At 48.2% G+C, this 27,659-nt stretch overlaps 1 protein-coding gene and 1 long non-coding RNA gene across 3 annotated transcripts in view; both read right to left on the bottom strand.

The window, feature by feature from the left end:
* The window catches only part of TUB (TUB bipartite transcription factor), an 85,133-nt gene that overhangs the window by 45,674 nt on the left and 11,800 nt on the right, over window positions 1-27,659 (bottom strand). The gene's annotated exons all lie outside the window — the stretch shown is intronic.
* On the bottom strand, window positions 552-17,510 carry LOC132661416 (uncharacterized). The gene is made up of 3 exons (XR_009602211.3): window positions 17,177-17,510; window positions 16,602-16,649; window positions 552-1,908 (listed from the first exon to the last, which is right to left on the bottom strand). It is a non-coding gene; the product is annotated as an uncharacterized LOC132661416 (long non-coding RNA).

Raw genomic sequence — 27,659 nt, forward strand, 5'->3', positions numbered from 1 at the left:
GATGTTTAACACTCAGCTCTCCAAAACATGTTTGCATGCATACATATGTAAGTTTACTATAAATTTTACTGATCTAGGGATGTCTGGCTGGCTCAGAAGGGCATGTGACTCTTGATCTCAGGGTGGTGAGTTTGAGCCCCACACTGGGTATAGAGACTACTAAACTACAATATAAGTGAAGACAATATAGCAGCCACAGACAAGATACACTTTGAAGTTCATCTGCTCTCATAGCATCTCCCCCCATCTCTTTCGTAGATCTAGATAATCAACAAAACAACTCCGGTCTTCATTTGTAGCATTTCCTGACTACTATGGAGTAAATACACCCTCTGTGGCCAGTTGTGTGACACAAGGCAGAGCTGGGCAGATTATTTCTACTGCACAGATACAACAGGCACGAATCACCTCAAGAGCACAGATGTAGTCAAATGCAGTTTAAAAAAAAAAAAGGGGGGTGAGCTTTGTGTATCTGTCACCTTTGTTTTAGATCTTAATTTTATATTTTCACTTATTTAAGTTTATATAGTTTAAGCTTAACAGCAGCTACGTTTAACAACTGGCTTGCACAAACTCTCCTTTACGGCTGGGGAGGTACGCGGGCCAGCTGCAGGACAGTGACCCTGAAGAACTGAACGTGACCTGCCATAACCCACCAGGCCACCAGAGGGGCCAGGCCCAACCCCCACCCTCTAGAGTCTAGGCTGTGGGCTGCCAGAGATGGGGTCCCCTGTGTGAGCCTCAGATTCTTCAACTTTTAGTGGGAAAACCATGCCCACCAACTCTTGAGGTGTAGGGAGGGTTATACGCCCACTTCCCCTTCTCCACACACACTGTGCCCACTCACATACTAACTCATTTGCATCCCCCCCAACACACACACACATCGCCTCAGGCGTACCATGCACATATCTTGAACCCACACATTGCCCTCCCCCTTCCAAGCCACACCACATACACTAACATGTCAGCCCTTCCTATGCCACGTGCAGACAAGTTTACGTGTGTACAGCTGCCTCCCATCCATTACCTCAGACACTCCGCATACATATTTGCCTCCAGCTGTGTCTCATACACACCCAGTATCCACCTGCCCAAACCACCACACAATACTCATACATGCGCACGTACTTGAAATGCCTTCACATGCTCCAAACATGCACACCCCCCCAGCAAGTACCTATTACCCCCCAATTCAGGGCATTTCACGTATCAATGGATATGTCACCTTACCCACCACGCGGCCCCCATCACTCCAGACCTACCACACACAGTTCTCAGCCTCCACAAAACATACACACACGCCATGCATGCATATATACCATCACCTACCTCTACTCCTCTCCACACTCACATATCACAGGCACCCACACATGCCACCCCATATGCTGAGCTCATACACTCAACACGTCCCCATATCACCTCCATGTTCCAAGACGGAAGACCCCCCCCACCAGCCCTTAAGCCTACCCCCTGGATCAAGGAGCATGAGGGGAATCCAGGCAGCAGGAGTTGGGAAAGCTGAGGTGAGCTTCCCTGGGTGACAGTTTGCTTTCCTGGGGGTCAGGCTCTGGTCTGAGATTCAGGGGAAGTAACAGGACTGGTAGGCAGAGGGGCGTAAGGTGGGAGGGAGGGGACAAAGACTGCCGGCTAAACACCTTGGTTTCCTTTAGGCCCAGCCTCAGGCACCATGGGGGGGCTCCAGCAGCCCACCTCCTGGCTGCTCTCTCCAGCATCCCCACTCCCAAACAAAAATGCCCCACCTGCTTCTGGAAGCTCCTCCCACACCCAGCAACAGCAGGCTTCCATGGAGATACGTGGGCCTTGTTCAGAGGCTGTGCTCAGGCTCTCCTGGGCTCATGGGAGGGATCAGGAAGCAAGAGGCACAGGATCCTGGGCGGGGGACAGCTGGCAGGAAGACAAACAGGGAAGTCAGGACTCCCAACTACAAACCCCGCTGACACTCTCAGGACTCCAGGCCATGTCCCCTTCTCATATCTTGCTAGACTGAGGTAGTGGCAGAGGCACATCCTGTCCTTGGCTGTCCCAACTCTGAGCTCCATCTGAAGGTTGGGGCCTGTCCAGTCCATCTGACTATCAGCCTGTACTCCTGCACTGTCTTTGCCACTTGGCCCACCAGCAGCGGAGGGGAGTCCTGGGGTGAAGGGTCCCATCACCCCAGTGTCTACATGGCCTGGGTGAAGTCCTCTCTCCTGGAACACCCCAGGTGAAGAGGAAGAGAAGCCAGTGTCCAGCAGATGCCAGGTGGGCTCCAGGGCACACGATGGGCAGATGTCAGCACACCTCCCAGACTTCTTCCAGCTGACTCTGAGAGCAGCCTCAGACTGGACCCCGATGAACACAGGGAAGCCATTTAATGGCACAGTGCCTCTTCTTACAGCACCACCCAGCACTGATAGGAGTAACAGAGCAGGCCTTAAAAGATGGGGTGAGCACCTCCTTCTTTAGAAAGCATGTACTCATTTTCACTCTTGCATCCATGTGATCTCTCTCTCTCTCTCTCTCTCTCTCATACACACACACACACACACACACACACACACACACGCCCAGAGACAGGGCATCCCTAGACTGGCCCACCCTAGTGCAGCCTGTTCTCTCTGGACAATGCATCCTGGTCCTCCCAGAAGACACTGCCTTCAGGTTTCCATGGCAACAGTAGTTGGTTCCCTGATTGATGTGTTACAAGTCTTTCCCTCTGCCTAGCTTGGGGGGTTTCAAGGGGACACGGGCTATGTATCTAGGTCTGGGCTTCAGACTTGGCTAGGCCATGACTCATCTTTGGCCTGGAGCAAGTCCCCAGTCCTCTAGCCTCAGTGTCCCTGGGGCTCAGGGAGAGTAAGACTATACTCTGGCCCTTTCATCTCTGACACACTGACTCTAAATAATTTTCCTACATATCAGAAACATCTAGTTAAAAAGAAAACAACCAGAGATCTTACCCACAAAAGCAACAGAAGAAATAAGATATCCTGGGAAGCTTCAGAAGAAACATCTCAGATATATATGAAAGCACACTAAAATCCTAATAAATCAAACTAGAGATCTTACCTATATGAACACCCATGATAAAAAGTGACACACCCTCTGTTCCTGTACGGTATTGTCATTTGATCAAATGAATTTATGGATTCAATTGCCATTCTAAACATAAGTGCAGTAGGATTTCTGTTTTCAATGGGACAAATTTATTCCAAATAAGTCAATTTTCCAAGATAACCAAGAAAATGCAGTAAGAGAAAAAGAATAAGGACTTGCCATACAGGCTACGAAACTGTACTATGAATCTGAAATGACCCAAACAGCAGCACTAGCTCGAGAATGATCAAACAGGCCCATATGATGTGTAAACATACCCACGTCTGCAGAAGAAATTGGGTTATGATGAAGCTGGCCTCACAAAACTCTGAAGAAATGTTACACTATTTAGTATATGGTTTCAAGATCAGCTTGCTATCCACTTGGGGGGACAAAAGTATACCCCTACCTCATGTGACTCACAAAAACACCTAACAGATGGATTAAAGACTTCTTGTAAAGAAAACAAAACAAAAACAAAACAAAACAAAACAAAACAAGAAGACTACAAGTAGAAAATGTTGGAGAATATTCCTCCAATCATGTGTAGGAGCTCTTCTAAGCATGTTCCTAAATCCAGAAGCCACACAGATTTATTAAGCTAAGAGCAACAGTGTCCTATATGGCAAGAGGCACCATGAACTGAACTGAATGTAAAGATGGCAGACGGCACTGAGGGAGGCACTTTGCAGGCACTTGCTGCGAGATGTCCTCATGGGGAGTCCTTCTGGAAGGAAATGTGATCCTAGGAACATATCAAAGACCTTTACTGAATATCTTTGAGGCACTCAGGCCTTTTGAGCCATGAATTTCACTTCCCTGAAGCTAGTCTAAGTAAGCAAGCAGGTAAGCATGGAAATTTATGTACAAAGATGTTCATCATTGAGGATTTTGAAATTACTGAAATAATCCAAACAGGAAAATGGTTAAATAAATTTCGATAAGTCTATAAAAAGAACTATTATACAGCCATCAAAACAATATTCGTCTAACAATATTTAATGATATATTGGGGTATCTGGGTGGCTCAGTCGCTTAGGTTAAGCGCCGCACTTCGGCTCAGGTCATAATCTTGGGGTCTGTGAGTTCGAGCCCCACATCGGGCTCTGTGCTGACAGCTCAGAGCCTGGAGCCTGCTTCAAATTCTGTGTCTCCTTCTCTCTCTGCCCCTCCCCTAATCTCTCTCTCCCTCTCTCTCTCTCTTTCTCTCTCAAAAATGAATAAATGTTAAAAAGTTTTTTTAAGTAAAAAAACAAAACAAAACAAAATAGTACCTTGACAGAACTGAAACCCAATTTTTTTAGTGAAGAATTTGCTGCAGCAACAACACAATACTAAACCACCTCACTCTTGCCATGTACCTTGCAAGGCTTACAGCTCGGCTCTGGGAAGCTCCCTGCCACTCAGGGAGCTTGGCACCTGCGACCAGACCCGGGCATTAGCTACCCGAGGCGCCCTTCCTGACCCTGACTGGAAGCTTCTCCTTTGTGACAGCAGCCTTTCTCTGAAGACTATCTGTGCAAAGTTCATAAAAACGCCTCCTCCCCAACAATCCTGATGCTGTTGGCAGAACAAGTAAAAACTAAATGGCTGAGAAAAGCCATTAGGAAGAAAGAGCTAAGAGACAGAACAAGAGCAGACCAGATCTTTTCTTTAAGGTCTAAGTTAGACAGAACTTACTTTTAAGTAAGTTACTTAAACTTACTTTAAGCCCACTGAAAGGGAGAGGAGCATACGACTTTACCCAGATGCTTCTGCTTTATGGTTTACCTTACTCATTCTCCTTTTTCTTTTTCTTTTTCTACCCCCTCCTAGTGAACTAGAGGTTTCCAGGGTGGGCACATACGTAAAGGATTTTTTAAAAAATCCATGAGGGGTGCCTGGATGGCTCAGTTGGAAGAGCATGGGACTCTTGATCTCGGGGTTGTAAGTTTGAGCCCCATGTTGGGTGTGGAGATTACTTAAAAAGAAAATCTTTAAAAAAGCATTGGGGTGGGGGACACCTGGGTGGCTTTGTTGGTTGAGCATCTGACACTTGATTTCAGCTCAGGTTGTGATCCCAGAGTCATTGGATCAAGCCCCATGGCAGGCTCTGTGCTGAGCATGGATTCTCCCTCTCTCTCCCTCTGCTCCTCTCCCCTGCTCATGCTGTTTCTCTCTTTCTCTCTCGCTACAAAAAAAAAAAAAAAAAAAAAAGGTAAAAAAGAAAAAATGCATGAAGGAAAAGATGTTCAACTTTATTATTCACCAAGGAGATGCAATACCAATACCGCAATCAATACCACACATTCACCAGAATAAGCTAAGATAAAAAGACAGAAAAACCTAAAGTTTGGTGAGGATGTGGAGTGACCGGGACTCACATACTGCTGGTGAAAGAGTATCTATAGAACCACTTTGGCAAACTCTGGCAGCATCTACTAAAGGTGAACACAAAACTCTACAATTTCACTCCTGGGTATATACCCCACAGAAATGCACACACATGTGCAAAGGACGTGTACGAGACTGTTCCTGGCAGCACCATGTGATGATTGCCAAATACTTTAAAATTCCAAAATTCCATCAACAGTTAGGTGAATATATAAATTGTGCTATCGTCACACAATTAAATTCTATATAGCAGCAAAAAATGAACTACCGTGTAAGTATATACCTAACACAGATGAATCTCCCAAATATAATATTGAGCAAAGCAAGACACATTCAAACAGGATATAGGGAATTATTCCATTTATATAAATGCTGAGCACAAGCGAAATCAATCTATGATATTAGGAGTCAGGGAAACAGCTTTTGGAGGGGGCAGTCACCAAAAGGAGCTCAAAGGAAACTTCTAGGGTGCTGGCAACATTCTGTTTCTTAGTTTGGGTTTTATGAACATGACTGTTTTCAGCTGTGGAAATGCATTATAAGCTGTGCACTAAAATATGTGCTTTATTCTTTTTAATCTTTATTTATTTTTGAGAGAGAGAGATACAGAGCAAAAGTGGGGTAGGAACAGAGAGAGAGAGGGAGGGAGACACAGAATCCAAAGCAGGATCCAGGCTCTGAGCTGTCAGCACGGAGCCCGATGCGGGTGTCGAACCCACAAACCACAAGTTCGTGACCTGAGCTGAAGTTGGACACTTAACCGACTAAGCCACTCAGGTGCCCCTAAAATATGTGCTTTAAAAAAATTATTTTTAAGTAAGCTCTAGGTCTAATGTGGGGCTCAAACTCATGACCCCAAGATTAGGAGCCAGCCAGGCGCCCCAATTTGTGTTTTTATATATACCATATATACTTTGAAAGGTTAAAAGATAGAAATAAAAAGTTAACAGGAGTTATGTTTACATATTGGGATTATAGATAATTTAATTTTTCTTCCTTATATTGTTCACGTATTCCAAATTTACTACAATACTTCTTAAAATATTTTAATGTTATTTTATAATATATGTTCACACCACATAATACAACCATGCTTCTAAAAAAGGTGTTGTGAAGTTGTTCTGGGTAAGAAGCTATCACTTCTTTTCCTGAGGAGTATCTACTTCCTTTCTCCGGAGTCTGGGCCAGTAGTTCCCAAATCTGTCTGGACATCAGAGTTCCCTGGGGAGCTCTTTAAAAATTCTGTTTCTAGGACCCTGCTCCCAGAGATCTGGATTCAGTTGATCTAGGATGGGCTCTAATATGGCACCCCGCATGCTCTAAAGTACTGGGACTATGTGCCACAGTATCTGAAGAGCTCTCCCTGCTGGACAGGGGCTGGGAAAGGCTCCCTGGGGCACCCATAGTCCCTCTTGGTAGGGCTGGGAAAGCCCAAGGTAGCCCTGCTTCAGCCAGACTACAGGACAGGGAGTTAGGCAAAGCCCTTAGGATCTACTTACGTGACAATGTGACCTTGGGCAACTTACTTATCCACTCATGTCCCAGTTTCTCCTTTTGCAAAATGAGAATGATAATAGTGTGTACCTTGCAGGGTGGTTGTTACCATTATATGAGCTAATATATGTAAAAGGCTTAGAACCATCTGTGATGTGCTGTAAGCCCTCAATAAATTTCAGCTGTTATTATCCATTTGACAATTATTTATGAGTTCTCAGTGAGTTGAGGACACAACAATGAAAAAGACAGACATGGCCCCTGCCTTCATGGAAGTTACAATCGAATCACAGTATACACTTTTTTAAGTGGCTGAGCAAGCAGGACCTTTCCCAACAGAGTTACACTGCATGGCCACACATCCCAGTCATCAAAGCCCTGCCCCACACCCTATTCAAAACCTCTTTTCAATAAGAATTTCCTGTGACACAGTAGGCTTCTTGTGCCATAGTTTCTGACCACCATGCAGGAGATGGTGGGGAGCCAAAAGTCCAGCCCACCCCAAGACCCTCCCTGGGACCCACACTGGCTGGGATGATGTCACAGGGCTCCCTCTGAAGCAGGTACAAATGCAGCCACTGGAATGCTCACATACGTCTAGCCCCTGTGTGGCAGAGCAAGGAAATAGCCTAAGCCCTCAAGCCCAGTACTGTCCAATTCTGGAAGGAAGGCTATCCTACACTGAGCCCTTCTGCTCTGGGCCAGAGAGCCTGGGGACATCCAGATCATTGGAAGGCAGCTGGTCTCGGGTCTCCTTGTTTCCACCAGCCATGGCTCCATACCCAGCTTTCATTCATTCCCCGCACTTATACAGAACACCTACTCTACGCATAGCCCTCTGCTACCGGTACAGAGCCAAGCAAGACAGGCCCTTACCCTCAGAGAGGTCACAGCCAAGTAGCATATTTGGATATAACCCATGATTAAAGTTGAGTAAGACTTAGGATAGAATTTAGCACTGTGTGTGACTAGGACAACTGAGTAAGCTTCCTAGCAGAGGTGGTACTAAGTCCTTCAGCATGATGGGAAGTTTACCAGGTGAAGATGGGGAAGGAACCACAGGTACAGGCCTGAAAAGGAAGACAGAATGTGAGTTTGCAGGACTGGTGCAGGTGGGGAAGAGATCAAATATTTGGCTCCGTGCTGAGCAGCTCATGCATGTGAGGGGACTATGTGAGGCTGGGTAACGAATCACCAGGGAGGAGCAGGCCAAAGATTCCCAGAAACTCACAGAAAGCTGGGAATAGTTTGTGTTCCTACCAGCCAGACTGCAAGGACCTCCTAAAACGTAGGACATCAAGCAGAGTCCTCAGAAGAATACTGCTTTAGTAGCGAGGTTAAATTAGCCCCTGGCTAAAGGCTGCTCTGGACCTACCCTAACAAAGATGAAAAGAAAACCTCAAAAGGATCCAAATTCTAGATAATTTAACTGTGTCAGAACAAAGCCCCAAACAGAGTCCAGCACCCAACAATGTAAAAACGTAAAATTCACAGCACCTATCCTTTAATAAAATATGACCAGGCATGCAAAAAAGCAGACTAGAACACATAGTTAGAAGAAAAATCAATCACAAGGAGCATACGTAGAAGTGACAAATATGATAGTATTAGTGGACCAGAATGTTAGAAGAGCTATTATAAACTTACTCCATAGAGCAAAGAAGGTAGAAGAAAATATGCCTATAATGAGGAGAAAAATGGAAGACGTAACTAAGATCCAAATCAAACTTGCAGAGTTGAGAAACACAATACCTAAAACAAAAGTACACTGCATAGAATTAGACACTGCAGAAGAAAAGATTATGAATTCAAAGACACTGCAATAGAAATATTCCGAAATAAAACTCGGAAAAAAGTACTGAAAAAAGAAAACCCAAAGTATCAGTGAACTGTGGAATATCAAGCTATCCAACATACACGTAAATAGAGCTCCAGGAAAAAAAGAAGGAAATAGGAGGGAGGCAGAAAAAAATATTTGAAGAAATAATGCCCCAAATCTTTTCAAACTGGATGAAAATTATAAACCCACAAGTCCAACAACCTCAAAAGACCTCAAGCAGGAGAAATATAGAGAAAACTATGCCAAGATCCCTCATAACCAAATTGTTGAAAACCAGTGATAAGGAAAAAAAGCTTAAAAGCAGCCAGAAAAGGGCAAACCGTAAGAGACTCTTAAATACAGAGAACAAACTGAGGGTTGCTGGAGGGATGTTGGGGTAGGGGATGGGCTAAATGGGTGATGGGCATTAGGGGGCATTTGTTGGGATGAGCACTGGGTGTTGTATGTAAGTGATGGATCACTAAATTCTACTCCTGAAATCATTATTACACTATATGTTAACTAACTTGGACTGACGTTAAAAATAAATAAATTTTACTTTATATGGAAAAAAAAACAGCCAGAAAAGGAGAAGGGAATGCACACTGCCAACAGGAACAAAGAAAAGAATGGCAGCACACTGTTCATGAAATGATGCAAACCAGAAGACAGTGCAGCAACACCTTTACAGTACTGGAGGGCGGAGGGGGGGGGGGGGAGGAGGTGGGGAGCCCTGTCAATTTTAATTCTATTCCTGGTCAAAGTATATTTCAAAAATGAGAGCAAGATAAAGACTGCTTCATACAAATAAAATCTGAGAGAATGCATCACCAGCAAATCCGCACTATAAGGAATGTCAAGTCCTTCAAGGAAAAGGAAAATGATACTAGAGGATAATTTACATACACATATGAAGAGCCTAAGAAAAAGTAAATATGTAGGTACTCATGAAAAATTTTTTTCTCACAAAAAAAAGAAACAAAAAACACTGAATCCAGCAATATATAAAAAAGATTATACATCTGACCAAGGAGGACTTATGCCAGGGACGCAAAATTGGCTTATCTAAAAATGAATCTTGGGGGCCGCCTGGCTGGCTCAGTCAGTTAACAGTCCAACTTTGGCTCAGGTCATGGTCTCACAGTTATGAGTTCAAGCCCCATGTCAGGCTTTGTGCTGACAGCTCAGAGCCTGGAGCCTGCTTCAAATTCTGTCTCCGTCTCTCTCTGCCCCTCCCCCTCTCGCACTCTGTCTCTCTCTTAAAAGTAAATAAACATTAAAAAATTTTTAAAAAATCAATAATATCATATACAATATCAAAAGAATAAAGTATAAAAATCCCATAATTGTCTAGGCAATAAAGAAAAAGCCTTTGAAAAAATTTAATACCTCTTCATGATAAAATCGTTCAACAAACTAGGAATAGAAGGGGATTTCCTCAGCCTGATAAGGGGCACCTGTGGAAAACCAAAAGGTGAAATCATACTTAACAGTGAAAAACTGAATGTATTACCTACCCCTAAGATCAAAACAAGGATGCTTGCTCTTGACAAATCTGTTCAATACTGTACTGGAGGTTCTAGCCAAGGTGATCAGGCAAGACAATGAGATAAAAGACATGCAGATTAAAAAGGAAAAATTAAAACCATCTGTCTTCATAGATGACAGGATTTTGCATAAAGAAAACCTAAGGTATCTACCCTAAGAACTATTAGAGCTAACAAATGAGTTCCACAAACATATGGGATACAAGATCTATGCACAAAATCAGTTATATTTCTATACACCTGCAGTGAATGATCCAAAAATGAAATTAAGAAAACAATTCAATTTTCAAGAGCATCAAAAGGAATAAAATATTTAGGAATACATTTTTAAAAAGAAGTGTAAGACTTTACAATGAAAACTACAAATTTCTTTGACAGAAATTAAAGAAGACCTGAGTAAATAAAAAGACATCCTGTTCTTATGGATCAGAAGTTTAACTACTGTTAAGATGGCAATATTCCCCAAGTTGATCTACAGATTCAACACAATCCCCATCAGAATACCAGCTGGTTTCTCAGCATAAATTGACAAGCTGATCCTAAAATTCATACGGAAATTCAAGCACCCAGCATAGCCAAAACAATCTTTAAAAAGAACAAATTTGGAGAGCTCACACTTCCTGAATTCAAAAACTTACAACAAAGCTATAATAATCAAGACTGTGTGGTCTTGGCATAAGGACAGACATGTAAATCAAGGCAGTAAATTTATAGTCTGGGAGTAAACTCATGTATAAATCAATCAATTTGTAGCAAGAATGCCAAGACCATGTAGGAGAGGAGAGAATAGTTTTGTTCAGCAAATGGTACTGGGACAACTGAGTATCTAAAATGAGAATGACCTGGGACCCTCTACCTCACACTATACACAAAAATTGACTCAAAATGAATCAAAGACCTAAACATAAGGACTAAAACCATAAAACTCTTAGAAGAACACCGAGACACAAATCTTCACGACCTTGGATTAAGCAATGATTTCTTAGGACACCAAAAGCACCAGCAGCAAAAGAAAAAATAGATAAATCAGACTTCATCAAAATTTAAAACTTTTGTGTTACAAAGGACATCGTCAAGAAAGTGAAAAGATAAGCCACAGAATTCGATAAAATATTTGCAAGTCATTATCTGACAAAGGACTTGTATCTAAATACCTAACAAATGGTTATACCTCAATAATAAAAAGACAAATGATCCATTTTAAAAATGGGCAAAGGATCTGAATAACCATTTTTCCAAAGAAGATATACAAATGGCCTATAGGCACATCATTAGTTATGATTAGTCATCAGGGAAATAGAAGTCAGAACCACAATGAGATGCCACTTCACACACACTAGGATAGCTATAATAAAAACCACAGATAAAACATTTATTGGCAAGGATGTAGAGAAATTAGAAACTTCATACATTGCTGATGGGAATGTGAAATGATGCGGCCACTTTGGAAAACAGTCTGGCAGTTCCTCAAAAGGCTGAACATTAGAGTTTCCCAGAAGTTCTACTGCTAGGTATATACCCATGAGAAATGAAATGTGTCCATAAATCTTCACAGCAGCATCATTTATAACAGCTATAGAGTGAAAATAATCCAAATATTCATCAATTGATGAATAGATAAGCAAAATGTGTGTGTCCATACAGTGTAATATTATTTGGCAATGAAAAGAAATAAACCATTGAGACATACTACAACATAGATGGACCCTGAAAACATTCTGCTAAGGAAAGAAGCCAGCCACAAACAACCATATAGTATGTGATTCCATTCATATGAAATTTCCACAATAGGCAAATCTATAGAGAAAATAAGTTAGCAGTTGCCTAGGGCTGGGGGAAGGTAAAAGAGAGGAGAGTGATTGCTACTGGGTATGCAGTTTTTGGTGGTGGGGGGTATAGGTAATAAAAATGTTCTAAGATTGATTATAGTGTGGGTTGCACAACTTAAAACCCATTAAATGGAACACTATATATAGGTGAACTGTATGGTATATGAATTACATTCCAATAAAGATGTTACTTTAAAAAAAAAACAACTGGGGTGCCTGTGTGGCTCAGTCGGTTGAGCATCCCACTTCAGCTCAGGTTGTGATCTCACGGTCCATGAGTTCAAGCCCCGCATCGGGCTCTGTGCTGACAGCTCAGAGCCTGGAGCCTGCTTTGGATTCTGTGTCTCCCTCTCTCTCTGCTCCTCCCCTGTTCATTCTCTGTCTCTCTCTGTCTCAAGAATAAATAAACATTAAAAAAATTTTTTGAATTGTTTAAAACAACAAAAATAATAATGTATTGTTGGGTTTGTATGAGAAATAAAAGCAAAATACATGACAACAGTTCAAAAGACAGAAAGGAGGAATGGAATCATACTATCGTAAGGTTCTTATGATACTCATGAATGGTATCAGATTATTTAAAAGGTGAAGATATATCATGTAAATTCCAGAGCAATGACTAATAAAAACAAATAAAACATGAACATAAAAAGAGTTACAACTAATGAGCTAAGAATAGAGATAAAATAGACCCATAAAAACACCCAATCTAAAAGAAAGAAAGAAGAGAAGACAAAGGAACAAAGAACAAGTAGGACAAATAGACTACTAATGGCAAGATGATAGACTTAAACTCAACCATAGTGATAATAACATTAAATGTATATGGTCTAAATACTCCAATTAAAAAGTCAAATATGGCATATTGGATAAAACTGACACAATTAAATGCTTTCTAAAAGAAATCCTCTTTATTTTTTTTTAATTTTATTTAAGTAATCTCTATGCCCAACATGGGGCTCTAACATATGACCCCAAGATCAAGAGTTGCATGCTCTTCCAACTGAGGCAGTCAGGTGCCCCAAGAAACCCTCTTTAAATATAAAATCAGAGAGGTTAAAAAGATAAGGATAGAAAAAGATATGCCATGCAAACACTAGTCAATAGAAAGCAAGAGTGATTACACAAACCAACTGGAAATATTACCAGGGATAAAGAAGAACATTTCGTATTAATGAAGGGGTTAAGGTCTTGAGAAGATATAACAATCTTAAATGTTTATGCACCTAGAACAGAGCTTCAATACACATGATGCACAAGGTAACGGACCTGAAAAGAAAAAATAAAACAAAGGACGAATGTCTAGGTAGCAGCTGTAGTCATCAGCTTCGAGATAGAGGTTGAAGCCATAGCAATCAAGTAGATCAGCAGAAACAAGCCTAAGGGAGAAAAGAGATCAGGACAGAATTCTGGACCAGTTCAGCATCACCAGGGTGAACAGAAGAAAAAACTCTCATGAAGAAAACAGAGAAATACCTATCAGAATAGGAGGCAGAAAAGGAGAGTGTGAGGTCATGGAGCTCAAGGGAAGAATGCTTGGAAAGGCAGAGTGTGCTCAGCTACATCAAACGCTGCACAGATAAAGTAGGACCTCACAGGCTGCACCAGGATTTACAGTTAGAATCATTGGGGACATGGGCATGGGAAGCATGGGTAGAGTAGTGGGAGCAGAAACCAGCCTGTAGCAGATTGCATACTCAGCAGCAGGACCTGGGAGATGGAGATCATAAGCACTGGTTTTGATTTCAATAGGCTTGGCTGAGAAAAGGAGGAGAGAGAGGAGGTTGTAAAGTCAAGGTATTTTTTATTTTAACTGGGTTACAATGGAAGGAGCCAGGAGAGTGGAGTCATAGAAGACACAGGGGACAAGGAATGAGCAACAGAAGGAAGTAGTCAGGCAGGGGTCAAGGGGAGGGTTACCAGATCTCTGGGGGAGAGGTTGACTGGAAGAGGGACACCTATCTCTCAGTATAATGGGGCCCAGAGGCATGGATGGGCATGGATGCAGGTAAATTTGGAACCCAGGGCAGAGGTTAAAGAAATTCCCTCCTGAATTTTCCTTATAAAATTTTCTTTTCCTTGTAAAGAGAGAGTCTGGGTTGGCTGCTGAGAGTGAGTGAGGAAGCTGTGGTGTGGAAAAGAAGAGGGTTATGCGAGAGCTTTGAAACGGCTGGGGGGTGGAGTTTGGAGCAGGACTGCTTGGCACTGCTGAGGGCTCAGCTGGACCATGAAGTTGCACTAGCATCAATTCACGAAGGGATTTCCACCCACCACCTCAGCCCTATAATAAGCCCGGACTAAAGAAGGACGGCAGTTACCATGTTCTAGGGGTGAGGTCGGAGGCTGAGGGGCCAGGTAGTGAATGGTGAGCAGTTCAAGTTATAGGTCATAACATCCAGATTGGAGGGGACCAAGAGCTGATTCAGGATGAGGGGAGAAAGTAAGAGGCAGGAGCTTGAAGGTCTCTGTAAACAGTCATGGTAGAGGCAAGGGAGACAGACAGCATAGGAGGGACACAGAGATTAAGACTTCAGAGGTGGAATGGTTTCAAATGATGACAAGATCACGGTAATGGATGACTGAAATAGAGGTGACAGTCAGTGAGCTGAAGACAAGTACCTCAGAACCAGGGTTTGGAAGAGCTGTTTTCACAGATATGGAAGCTCCTGGTAGGATGGTAGAACCTAGCATATAAACACTGGGACCAGATTCTTTTGCTTTGGCTGGGTCCCTAGGTGGCTGGACCATCTAACTTTGCCATTAATTATGACTACTCCCAACCTGCAGAAATATGTCCTTATAACTCAGCCTTCATCCCTGAGGCTGCCTGGGTCCTCACCTCCCTTGTTCATCTAGTTACAGCCTTGTGTGCCCTTCAGGACTGGTCAGCATGGGTGAAACATCATGTTTGCTGGCACCATCTTGAATTACACAGCTTTAAGAAATACTGGCAGAGCCTTTAAACACGGAAGAGCCAGAGTGGTACTGAGAGCCCTGTATAAAGTAGAGGCACCAAATCCCAGAAATTAGCCATCCCAGAAACCCCGTATGACCAGAAGTCCCTGCTAGCTAGCCATCAGCTGTAGATAGATGGTCACAGTATGCTCAGAGCTTCTGTTCACATGAAGCAAGGTCATAACCAAAAGACCACATGCTCCCAGTAAGCCCCTTGACTCCCATACAGTGAGGCTGGCTCCCTGGCCTGCAGTGTAGAGAAAGAGCCTTGAGTAGGGGGCCTGAGTTCTAGTCCTGACTCTGCCATGAACTTGCAGTGTGACCCTGCCCTGAGGCCTCGGTTTGCTGGGAAACAAGGGACTGGCTGTGGGATCTCAAAGCTTCTTGCAGCCTTGACGGTCTGTGGGTTGTGGGTGCAGGAAGGAGACGCTCATCAGCTCACAGAGCTCAAGATGCATGAGCTGCAGAAAACAAATGAGCTGAAGTCTTCAAGCTTCATGAGAGTCATACTGTATAGTCCTCCCCCTAGGGTTCACTCCTTGTATCCTCCTCTTCCTCCTTCCTGAGAGCCTCTGAATTAAGCTCAAGGGATACATACCACCACCTCCATGCCTCCCATCTTCCTCTTCATGAGATTTTCTTTAAGCTAAAAACTCTACCTGGTTTGAAGCTCTGTGTTGAAAAGAAGAACATAGGAGGCCAGCCATGGGGCCATACCAGAGACCACTGGCTCTCTACCCTCTTAGGGCACCATCATCACAAACTCCATCAGAAATCCAGGACCAACATCCATGAGAGCTCCAGATGCTACCGTATTTGTCTGGCCTGGTCCCTGGGAGGCAGGCAGATTCCTCGGGTCCCAGGGATCCTCAGCACCCCGTGCTGATGCTGGTGAGGGGATCCCATGATGTTGCCTATCGGCACCCAGCACTGAGCCCCCTCTTTCACAAGGCAGCTATTTCTGCCTATCGTTTGGACCAACAGTATGTCCTAGGGCTCCTGTCATGAGTGAAGAACAAATGAGGTCCTGTCAAGAGTCTTGGAAAAGACCCATTTCGTGACTGTAGAAGACAGGCCTGGGATGTCAGCCTGGTGCAGGTAGCATGTGGGTCTGGGGATGTGGACAGTGGGAAGGAATTCCCTCAGTGGTCCTGGGCCACACCTTGAGGACACCTCCTCTCTGGGAAAGGCCTGGCTGAGAGTCCCAGGATAGGCTGGGGAGCTGGGCCCTCTAGGCAGCTGGCTAGAGTCAGGGCAAAAAGACCCCAGAAGAATCTAAGAGGAACAAACCAAGGCCACAACAGCCATAGTGAGTGCAGCCTTTGGAGGGGTCACCCCTCCCCAGGACCCCATTTCACACACACACACTCAGCACATATGGGGTCCATAGCCCCTGAGCTGCTCATGTCCTTCCCACCACCTCCCTGCAGTCTCCCGTGAATGGCCCATTCGAAGCCAGCGCTCCCTCCTCCCCTGCCAGCTCACCTAGCGATCTCCCTTCCTTCCTTCCAGTACTTCCTCCTGGTTGTTCTCCTGGGGGGGGGGAAAAGAAGGTGTGACCCCACGCCCTGTTGCCTCAACTTCATCATTCCTGCCCCTTGCCTGGCCAGACCAGGTCTTTCAGGCCTCTTTCAGGGCCTTGGTCTTGGCCACTTCAGATGGGGACTCAACAGGATCAGGGTGGAAGAGCTCTGGGACAGCAAGCAGGCAGCCCAGAATGGGGGCGGTAATGAGACCTGGGACAAAACAGGGGGCCAGATGCAGACCAGGAGGAGAAGCCCACCAAAAGAGGCAGAGAGCCGGAGTGTGGAGCTGCCAAGGGCAGAGGCCTCACCCCCATGGTGGAGGAAGCCCCTCTGATGTGGGGCAGGTGGAGGAGCAGAGCCTCCCTGTTCACCTGCCTAGCGCCTGAGGCTTTGGGAGGGCTGTGGGGGCCCGGCATGGTGATGGGGAAGAGAAGGTCTTGGAACTGCAAAGGGGTGAGGTCGGTGAGGGTAGGTGGGTGGGGTGAACCTGGGGGTGGGGTCCACGGGCTAAAGGCAGGGGTGTTGAGTGCTTACCGATCTCTTCGGTGGCCCCGTTTCAGGGGCCCAGGTATCCTGTGTTGCTTTGAATGCTGAGATCCCATGGGCCGGGGAGTGCCTCCTGGGAACAAAATCCCTGTCTCGGCAAAAGAGTGCAAACCCAGAAAGAAAGGAGAGGGTCCTTCCCTCCATGGCAGCCAGACGATGGGGTGAGTCTGGAGGCTGGGGCTGCTTCAGGCGGCACACAAAGACCTGGAGCCTGTTGCAGTTCCTTATAGTACTCAGCTCCGAACTGAAGCTCGCACCGGTGTCTCCCCCCATCACTGTGGCAACAGTCACACTAACAACCACCGTCACTGATTCACTAGGGCACAGAAACCCTTTCTGCTGGTCACAGTCCCCCTTGCAAGCCCTTCGGGACCAGACTGACTCCCCAAGGCCTCCATGGCCCTGCCACTCAGGGACACCCAACCGCTCGTTTCCATGGCAACACAGAGACCAAGTGTGCCTGCCTCTGTGGTTGCTATAGCAACCCCAGCAGAGCCAGGTGCACTGAGGACAAAGTCCCCATCTGGAGGAACCACAGCCGGAAAACACATCCACTGCTGCTCTCCGTGGCCTGCCCTGTGTTGGTAGCAGTCTCTGTGCTGGCGGTCTCCCACCTTGTGTCTTTGAGGGACTAGTGGGGGATCCAGGATTTCCTTGTCTGTGTCCTCAGCCTCTTGTCTTCTCACTCCACCTAAAGGGCACGTGAGTGATCTTCCCCCTCACAGGGCCTCACCTCCCACAACAATTCTATCAAGAACATACACTGCCTGCATTGTGGGCCCACCCCTCTTCCAAACTCCAGAACCCTCCCTCCACCCGCTCTCTGGACACATCTCCCCAGATGTCCTACAGCAGCTCACACTGAGGTATGTAGCTTAAGACTTCCTGTGAGTCTGAGCACTTATCTTCTCCATTCTGTCTCCATGAGTGACACATCTGGTCCCCAAGGTGCCAGCATAGCTTCCAGCTCTTCCTGTCCACTTTCCCCTGCCAAGGCCGGCAGGCGATCATCAAGCCCTTTGCTGCCAGCTGGCAAGCCTCTCTCAACTCTACCCCCTTCCTTAGGTCCACATCCTCAGCAGGGTGTCCCTGTCACCTGGATCTTGGCATCAGGATGGTGTCTGCCTCCAACTTGCTCCTCTCATAAGGGCCCTCCTCCACTGGAGTCAGAGTGAGCATTCTAAATGCAAATCTGATCATGTCTCCCGACCCTGCTTGAACCCTCCAGAAGTTCCCCACTGACTCAGGACAGAAGCTAAGCCAATGTACTCTGCCAAGTCCTGACAACCCCTCCAGTGTCCCCGCGGTCAGGTGCCTACTGGAACTCCCGGATCATGTCACCTCTGCCTCTCTCCCCCCTACTCCCACCCCACCTCTTCCCCTTTCTTGCCTAACCCTGGCCAAGTTCTTGCGAAAATGAACCCAGACTTCCAATGAGTGCCTAGATCAACAATTAGAAATCTTTGGGATGTAATTTCAAATATCTGAAGGGCAATGATGTCTAGATGAAAAACCGCACATTGCTGACCCCACTCGGACTAGATCTGAAGACCTCAGCCCCTAGCTGTGCCAAGCAGACAGACAAAGACTCGTAGAAACACCGTAAGTAGCTGTGGAGGAGAGGCAGATCTCATGGCCTCCAGAAGGCAAGAGAATCACAGACCATCAGCTGAGGAGGGCACCTCAACCCCTCCCCTTCATGTCACAGATGGGCAAATCGGGCTCAGGGGAAGGAAGTGTCTGAGCCACGTCTCCCAACTCTTGGCCTGCGGTTCTCTCCACTTTGACATGTGCCACAAAGCTCCAAAGCCAGCATGGGCCATCAGCACAAAGGGTTCATGCACAGATGTGTTGCAGGTGGCAGTTTCCAGGTAGGGGAGCATATGTGGGTGCCCACCTGGAACTAGAGACCTCATCCCTCCATCTCTTATAACTTGTCTTTCAGAAGTCTTCTGTCCTACTACGGGCAGAATGGAACTTTCCAGTCAGAGTCAAAGGGCATCTTAAACCAATGTTCAGGTCAGCACTTTCTCAAACACTAGGTCCTCCCCCACTCCCCCACCCCCTCCCCCCCACCCCCGTTTGACTGCCTGCCCAAGTTCTCCGGTTTATACACTGGTCCATACGTTAAATCAGGGAACATGGAACAGGAAAAAGCCGTATCCACTGTAAGAGAAGCCAGCTTCCTCATTTCCAGGGTGATGGGGATTGGGGTGGAGTGGGGCAGCTTCAGGACACCCTGGGAGAGGTCACAGTCAAGGTCACAGTCAAGGTCACAGCCAGGGGCAGGAAGTCCTTTGGAAGCAAAGTGGATGGACCGGTGATTATGAAACGTCTCCGTGCACACTTCCAGCATCAGTGCGCTCACTCCTAGAGTGGTCCCTCCTTCTTGGCGACTGGCAATTTCTTCTTCACTTCAACCCCAAATACACTTCCCCTTGGTTCCAGTTCTGACCTCCAGGGCCCCACCGAACGTGACTTTTTAGTCTGTCTGTCCTGGTGCTTTGCAGCTCAAAGCACTTTTACATATGTTAGCTCTTAATGGTGAGCACAACCCTCTAGGGAGGGCACTGTCATCGGTATATCACAGAAGAGGAAACTGAGGCCCAGAGCGGGCACTGGATGGCAGACTGCCAGTCTGGGTGATGGAGAGTGTGCCGACTCTGTGGGGCTGTGGAGAGAGCTCGTGGAGCAGAGGACCAAGGGCAGGGGCGCTTCTGACACATTACCTCCAAGACCCTCAGTGACAGCAACTGGACACTGAGTGGCCTGGCTCCCTAGGCCTGGACCTTGACGTGACAACACCCCAAGTCCCGGATACGATTTGGCATCCTGGGCACCTCTTCCACATTGATTTTCCTGAAATGTCTGTTTAGCCCTTCGACAAGCCGAGCACAGCCTGGGGGAAGGGACAGGGGAGGGCGGCATCCTCTGGTGAAGGTGCGCCTCAGCTCACCTGAGCTCACGTCCAGCTCAGCAAAACAGAAGCCGGGAATTAGACCTGTCCTCTGCAGGAGGCTCTGCAGGAGCTCTTCAGTGCTCCCTCTGCCTCCCTGTCACAAACAGATCATCACAGCCTTCCTTTAGTGACTTGCTGTCCTCTCCCTGGGAGGGATTCGGAAACATGTGACATTCTCCATCCCTATACACAGGCAGCAGTGTGTTAGCTGCCTTTGAGATTCGTGCATCAGGGACTCTGTCAGGCATGCCTGCGCTTATCCAGCCCTGGCTGGACCCGATCTGGGACAGAAGCAAGACCTGCACGTTCTGTCTGCCCATTAATGCAGCAGTTACCATGGCAACCTGCGGCCTCTCAGAGGGATCTGAAGGCTGAAGCAAGTCCAGAGGGATGCAGTGGAGGAAGGGCCCCAGGAAGGCCAGCTTCTGGTGGGGGTCCCAGCTCAGAGAGAAGCTAAAATGGAGGGAGCAGGGGTTAGCGCCCAATTAATAGTGAGGGGGAGTTGAATGAGGAGCCAAATTTAAGGAGGTACCAAAACTCAGTGATCAAGATAACATTTAAGTCAACTTGAATGTAAAAATACTCTTGATAAGCAAAACATTCAAATTTTAAACAAAGACAGGTTCTGTGAGACTGGAATTAGAGTAAGGCAAGTGAGGCCAAATCCTGCAATCAAGGGTTGGATCCTCTATTAAAGTTTTGATTTTGTTCATTAGGGATGTTTTTGCATTGATTCTGATTTTTAAAAAGGATTGCATTGAAGGGGTGCCTAGGTGGCTCTGTCGGTTAAGCGTCAGACTTTGGCTCAGGTCATGATCTCATGCTTCATGGGTTCAAGCCCTGCGTCGGGCTCCCTGCAGTCAGCACAGAGCCCGCTTCAGATTCTCTGCCCCGCTCTCTCTGCACCTGCACTGCTCATGCACACACACACACACACACTCTCTCTCTCTCTCAAAAATAAATAAATATGTAAAAGAGTATTGCATTGAAATATTAGTTACATCAATTACTGAGCTTTTTGGTGGTTCCTTAAATTTTGTATCTGAGGTAAATGCCTCAATTGCCTCACCCTAGTCTCAGGCCTGAAGGGGAGGACAGATGGAATCGGGGGCAAGAGGGACCCTCATGCAGTTGAAAATACATCATATGACAAGGAGCCAGGACACATGAGTTCCTGTCTGCAAACTGCAGGGATTCCTCTCAGTTCTGACAGAATCAGATTCAGATTTCACAAGACTCTGCAACACAAAGATTGCTGTTGAGCAGCACAGATTCCCAGTGTGCACACGGGCCCCTACATATCGGGGTGATGGTGACTCAGAAGGTGGCTCCCATCTCCTGCCCTTCCTCAGTCTGGCTGCTTAGGAGAGAGGAGGGGAGAAGAAGAGACGGGAAGAGGGAACAGAGGGGGCGGGCAGGGAAGAGGCTGGCAGTTCTGCACGGTGGGGAGCAGGAAAGGCAGATTAGCTGTAATTGCCTGAAGCTGAGAGAGGCTGTTGATAAATGTTACTAATAATCAACCTTCAGATCTGACACCCAGTTCAGGCTGGGATTACTGTTTTGAATGGAAATCGAACCCAAACCAGTAATTACCCCAGTGAACGATGCCAGTCTTACTGTGGAGCCTGTTCCAGGCAGGGAAATGGCACCTGCATGTCAGTGTCAGTCCATCAGGGAGAGGATTCTGCAAGGGGCCCCTTCCCAGGGTCACACCCAAGAGCACAGGCTGGCCTGGCCTCCACTGACTCAGTGGGACAGTTTCCACCCTTCTTCCTAGGAACTACAGTGGGTGAGGGACGCTCAACAATCACCCATAGTCTCTAGGCAAAGTCCAGACCTCAGACCTCACTCACACTGTCCGTCTGTCCTTGGGCTGGGTGGAGGTCCCTTGCTGACATCATCCCTGGCTATCAGAAGCAGTTGCTCGGGGAGGGGGTGGCTCTCTTCCCCAAAACAGATGCAGCCCTCCAAATCCCCATCAGGACCCTAGGTCGTACGACCACACAATTGCTCCCTGTTACACCAGGAGGCTCCTGAATGGCATGAGCTGTGGCCAGGCGAGAGGGGCAGGACCACCATAGGTTCTAGAGTCCTTCCCAGCCCCTGTCTCTGTTCTTGACGAGCGTGTGCCTGCTCCCAGTGCCAGACAAGGCCAGGTATGCCTGGACATTCTCCCCAGAAACAAGCAGCATCCTATAGCCCTAGCCTGTGTCCCTCGGCACCTCCTCCTCTCTAGAGGCCCCCTAGAATGCTGGCACCAGCAGAACCAGGCCAGAGGGGAAAGGCTACTCCTGTGTCTGAACGAGCTCCCCTCCCAGGGTCTACATGTGCCTGGGTACCTCCCCCCGACACACCCCCAGCTTCCCAGCAGATAGGACTGCTGGATACTAAAAAAGCATTCACTAGATGAACTGCAGCAGGAAGCAGTGATGGCAACACTCTGTCCGGCTCACATCACTCACCACCAAACACCCTCTCTGCTGTGACAATGAGAATAAGACAATCCCTGCCTCCAGGGAGCCCTGTGGGGGAGGAGGATAAGTAGGCTGATAATGACAGATCATTAGGACTGCAGGTTATCCCTAATGATCCCTTCTGACTCTTAGGTAAAAATGACCTGAAGTACAGAGTCTGGAGGTATCGATGAGCTGCCTCAGTGGACAGACAGAGCTGGTCAGGCCTGGTGCGATTCAGAATGTGGAGGACCACAGCCTTTCAGGCTGTAATTAGACTGGGCAAGTGTCAGAACACTCAGCCCTCCCCAGCTGGAGCTGGCACCTCGAGGGTGCCACCTAGTGATGGCGCAGCAGAAATGCAGCTGTCTTCAGGCCCTGGGGTTTGTTTCCCTCTGCTCCTCTCCTTCCCCTCAACTCAGCTGTGCAGGAACTCAGGAAAAGGATTCAGTTTTGTTCACAAAGGCTTGAGGCTTGGCTTAAAGAGGGCACAATGGGCCCCAGGGTCTGGAAGCTACAGGACAGCAGGCAGGGGAGGGGCCCGGCATCCGGAGCTCCCTGGCTCCCTCCAGAGCATTCTGGTGCCCTATAATTATCTGTTCACACAGCACTGTCTCCCCACCGTTCCACTGGGACCTCAGCTGTCACCTGCTCCTGGCCCACAGGGAGAGGTAACAGGAAGCCCCTACCAAGAACTGGTCTGCTCAGCCTCTCAGGTGCCAGACTTAGTGGTCCCAGGAAAACTGTGCTCACCATCAGCTAACCCACCTTGCTCCTGTGACCTAGGAAGGGGCTCACTTTCAGTCTGGGGTCAGGCAAGGATGCTGTAGGGGCTCCACCCTCAGCTCTCAGATATCCTATTGGATTTGGGAATACCTGCTGCCCCCAGTTATTTTCCTTTCTTGCCAGAGAAAGTGATAGTGACAAGATGTGAGGTAGCGGTCCCCAAAGTCTGTGTTCCCAGGTGTGGAGAGCACTCAGCCTGGGCCAGCCCTCGGTGTGGGGCATGCAGAGGGAGGCAGGCAAGAACCAGCTCAGGGAGAGGGTGAAAAGAAGCAAGGACTGGAGAATATCTGAGGGGTGGGGGGGCAAACATTTTCTTAAAGGGCCAGACGGTATATATTCTAGGCTTGCAAACTGAGCTGTACTCCACTCTGAGTTGTAGTGCGAAAACAGCCAAAGACAGTATGTAAACAAACAGGCAGGCCTGTGTTCCGTTAAACTATGTACAGAAACAGGCTGCTAATCTAATTCAACCTCACCACCCACCAGAATGGCTGCCCAGGCCCAACCACCCAAGGCCACAGCCCAGTGACTGCCCACTTGTGCCAGATGCTTAAGGACCACCAGCCCACTTGACCACCGCTGCCTCGCAGGGCCAGGCTGGGTGTGGTGTCACAAGGGGTAAGGTGTGGGGGCTGGAGTAGAAGAGGTCAAGGTGGTGAGAAGCATGGCCAGCCGGGACCCCCAGACCTCAGTCCTGCCCTCTCCCTTTCCCAGCATGCACTCAGGGCTCCCGACACTCACCTGCAGCGGGAGGCTCTGCCCAGTCGCCGCTACTCCCCTTCTTTCCCCTAGGGGATCTCTGTCCGTCTAGCTGATGCCCCTCCAGCCCGTTCCTGAGCAGGAAACCCCCAAATCCGGGAGGGGGGATGGGACTGAACTGCCCCAAGGACAGGTCACTAGACAGATGACACCCCGGAGAGGGCGACGTGGCCCGAGGGGGGAGGAAGTGTAACCCGGCACTGGGATCCAGGGGCCTAGGAGAGGCCAGGCTGGAACCAACGGCCCTGTCCGGAGAGGCCGGGCCAGCAGGCCCCAACCCCGTCCCGGGACAGTCTACCCCAGCTGGCGCCGGCCTCCCCACCCCAGCTGTAGTCTTCCCACAGGTGGCGCCGTCACGAGAAGATCGCGGTCGCAGGCCGGGGCTGGTCCCTGGGCTCTCCAGTTACACTAAAAGTGAGACCGAGGAAGATGGTATCGAGGCCCTGCGAAGGCGGCGTGGGCTCATCCAACATTGATGCGGCCCCGGATTGCCTCAGGAGCCCCTCGTGGCAGAGGCGGGGATCCTGCTCCCAGCTCCTCTGGGGCGATCCAGGAGGGTAGGGCAGGGTCTTCTGCCCGCACAGCTCATCATGCAGGGTCACACAGACAGCTATCAGCTCCGAGATCTAACTGGCCCCTCCTACTCTCCAGAGGTGCTTCTGCAGCCCTCCACCCCTGAAGAAACTGCCCAGGCAGGGTGGGGCAGGCTCATGACCCTGACCACGCCTATCTCGCACTGGGAGAAGGGCAGTGTACCTGTCCTCCCGCCACCCCCACTTCCAAGGTGCAGGGGAAGAAGACAGAGAGAGCAAGCCAGTCTCTCCCTCCCGCCTCTTGCAGTCACTTCTCTCCAGTTCACCTGCTTTCATTCAAATACCTGCCACTCACACACATCCACATAGCCACTCTTGTTGGCACATGTGCACCTCCCTCAAAGGTGCACAAGCTCAGTGGTGCATACACACCCCGGCACAACACGTTTACAGCCCACATACACAATTACTGGTGCACACGCTCAGCTGCATGAAAAACACACTGGCAGAAGCCCTCTCCCAGAGGAGCCCAAACCGTCACTGCATCTGCTCTCTGACATTTGGTGATGGGGAGAAGGGAATGCCACCCAGACTCTCCTACCCAGGGCAAACCAGACTGTGGAGGGAGGGGCAGGTGCAAGGACAGTGCCCTCCTGGTGCACTGTGGAATTCCTGGCCCGATTAGTTGGTCTGCAGTGCTGGAGAGGGCACAGAGGCAAAGCCAGGTTGGGATTAAATCTTTGCTGAGGAATGTGACCTTGTAAGAAGATAATACTGGGTCCCTCTTACCCTGATGCAGGCTCTGCCTGATTCCAAAGGTTCTTAGATGCTAGGCCCTCATCTGCCTGGCCTGAACTCTGGGCCCTTCATTCCGATGCTAGGTTCCAATCAGCCGGCACAGCTCTCTCACGTTGTTCACGTGCAGAAGTCTGCCTCCTCTGGCAACAGCACAGGCAAGCTATTCCCTAACGCCTGCTAACTTCCCCACAGCCTGGCCTGGCACTCATCAACAGACCCTCCCCACCCACACACATACACAGAACCCTAGGATTTGCTCTGTCAATCTTCAGATTAGAGGAGACCAAAACATATGCCCAAAATATCAGAGTGAGGCTGATTGGGAACACACACCTGAGCTAGGAGATCTAACTTCTCCAACTGCAGCACAGCCCACACTGCCCGGGATGGAGGAAAAAGGTGTGCGTCTCTCCCAAGCACATGCTGGGTAAGAATGCCCCAGATGAGAGCCAGGCTCGGCATTTGTCTATCATCAGGGCTCAGGATTTTTCAGAACGAAGGAGTCAGATATCAGTGGGTTCCTATGAGCTCCTGCTTAGCAACTGTCCTCCACACTGTGCCCCTCTCTCCACCTTTGGTCACAGAAATGATGTCACTGCTCCAGGGTCTTTCTACCTTTGTTTAAAAGCATCCTGTCATCCTACCTGGGAAGCCACACTGCCTGATGACTTCAAACCTCAGTGTGGACAAGTCCCAAAAGACTTGAGAAATCTTTGTCTCACCTCCATGACTTGCTCTTCTCTCTATCCTTTATCACCCTGAGCCCCAACCACGCCGACTGCATGGGAGACAGACCACCCCCCACATTCCACCCTCCCCCAGAACTATTGCTTCACTGACCCTAGACCACCACTCTCATTTGACTGCCTTCCCAGTACAGTCATTTTGGTCCTACACTGCTATAAATCTGCCAAAAGGATAGTTATATTCCAAAAGTTCTGGAACAAAGCAGGACCTCCAACCACCTGGCTTTGGTGTCCACCCCAGCACCCCCCCCCCCACCCCGCTGCACCCTGGAAGCTGGCACTGCCTTGGCCAGGACCTCCAATCCCAGCCTGCCCTATTCACATCCCTGCACCTTGGCCTTTCCAATCACAGAACACATAGAAGGCCCTGGGTCATGTACTTACAGAATACCAGAACTATAAGAGTTCTCAGTCAACCAGTCCAGCCTCTTCAACTTCAGAGGAAACAGGCCCAGAGAGGCAAGTGACTTGCCCAGAGCCAGAATGGAAATTAATGGAGTAGCCAGAATGAGATCCTCGATTCCTAACTCCCTGCACAGTGCTTTTCCCAACATCTTTCCCTGCTTCATAAAACTCAGTGTACATGGGGCGCCTGGGTGGCTCAGTCGGTTGAGCGTCCGACTTCAGCTCAGGTCACGATCTCACGGTCTGTGAGTTCGAGCCCTGCGTCAGGCTCTGGGCTGATAGCTCAGAGCCTGGAGCCTGCTTCTGATTCTGTGTCTCCCTCTCTCTCTGCCCCTCCCCCGTTCATGCTCTGTCTCTCTCTGTCTCAAAAATAAATAAATGTTAAAAAAAAAACAAAAACAAAAACAAAACTCAGTGTACAGACAGTAAAAGCATCACCACTTTGTCTCAGAAGAAGCTGCTTGTGAACTTACATACCACAGTGGTCAGTCTGGCTGTGCCCAAGCCTGATCTTCCCTGCTACTGCCCTGTCTCTCCCAGCCTCTCTGCTGGTTCTGACCCACCAGCAGTAGGGACTGGAGTTAGTTGGCTTATCCCTATGGTTCCCTCTGTGTAGTCTCTCAACAGCTGTGGCCTGAGTCCAAGTGCTAAGGGAAGGGGCTGTTTCAGTGTCCTGATCCGCTTGTGAATTCTCCACTGGGGCTAAATGCTTGGCCCCCTTGAGGAAGCTAGACCTTGTCACCCACACTTCAGGCACTGGCTAAGGTCCCCACCCCCCGAGTTCTCATCTGACTTCGCTTTTCATCCCTAGCCCGGGGGTCCTGCAACTATGCCCCTCTCACCCAACTGGTCCCAGCTGGTCTTCATCAGCCATGCCTCTTCAGTCCCTGGACCGCTTCCCTAGGTACCTCGGCCTCCTTCCCTTACCTGCCCTTACACTCTCCTCACACAGCTCCACCTTGGGGCAGAGCCTGCCTGGGCCATGGCACCTATCCCTGTATCTAGGAATGGCCTAACTTTCAGATTCAACTG

This window comes from Panthera onca, chromosome D1, assembly GCF_046562875.1.
Source record: "Panthera onca isolate mPanOnc1 chromosome D1, mPanOnc1 haplotype 2, whole genome shotgun sequence".
NCBI lineage: Eukaryota > Metazoa > Chordata > Mammalia > Carnivora > Felidae > Panthera > Panthera onca.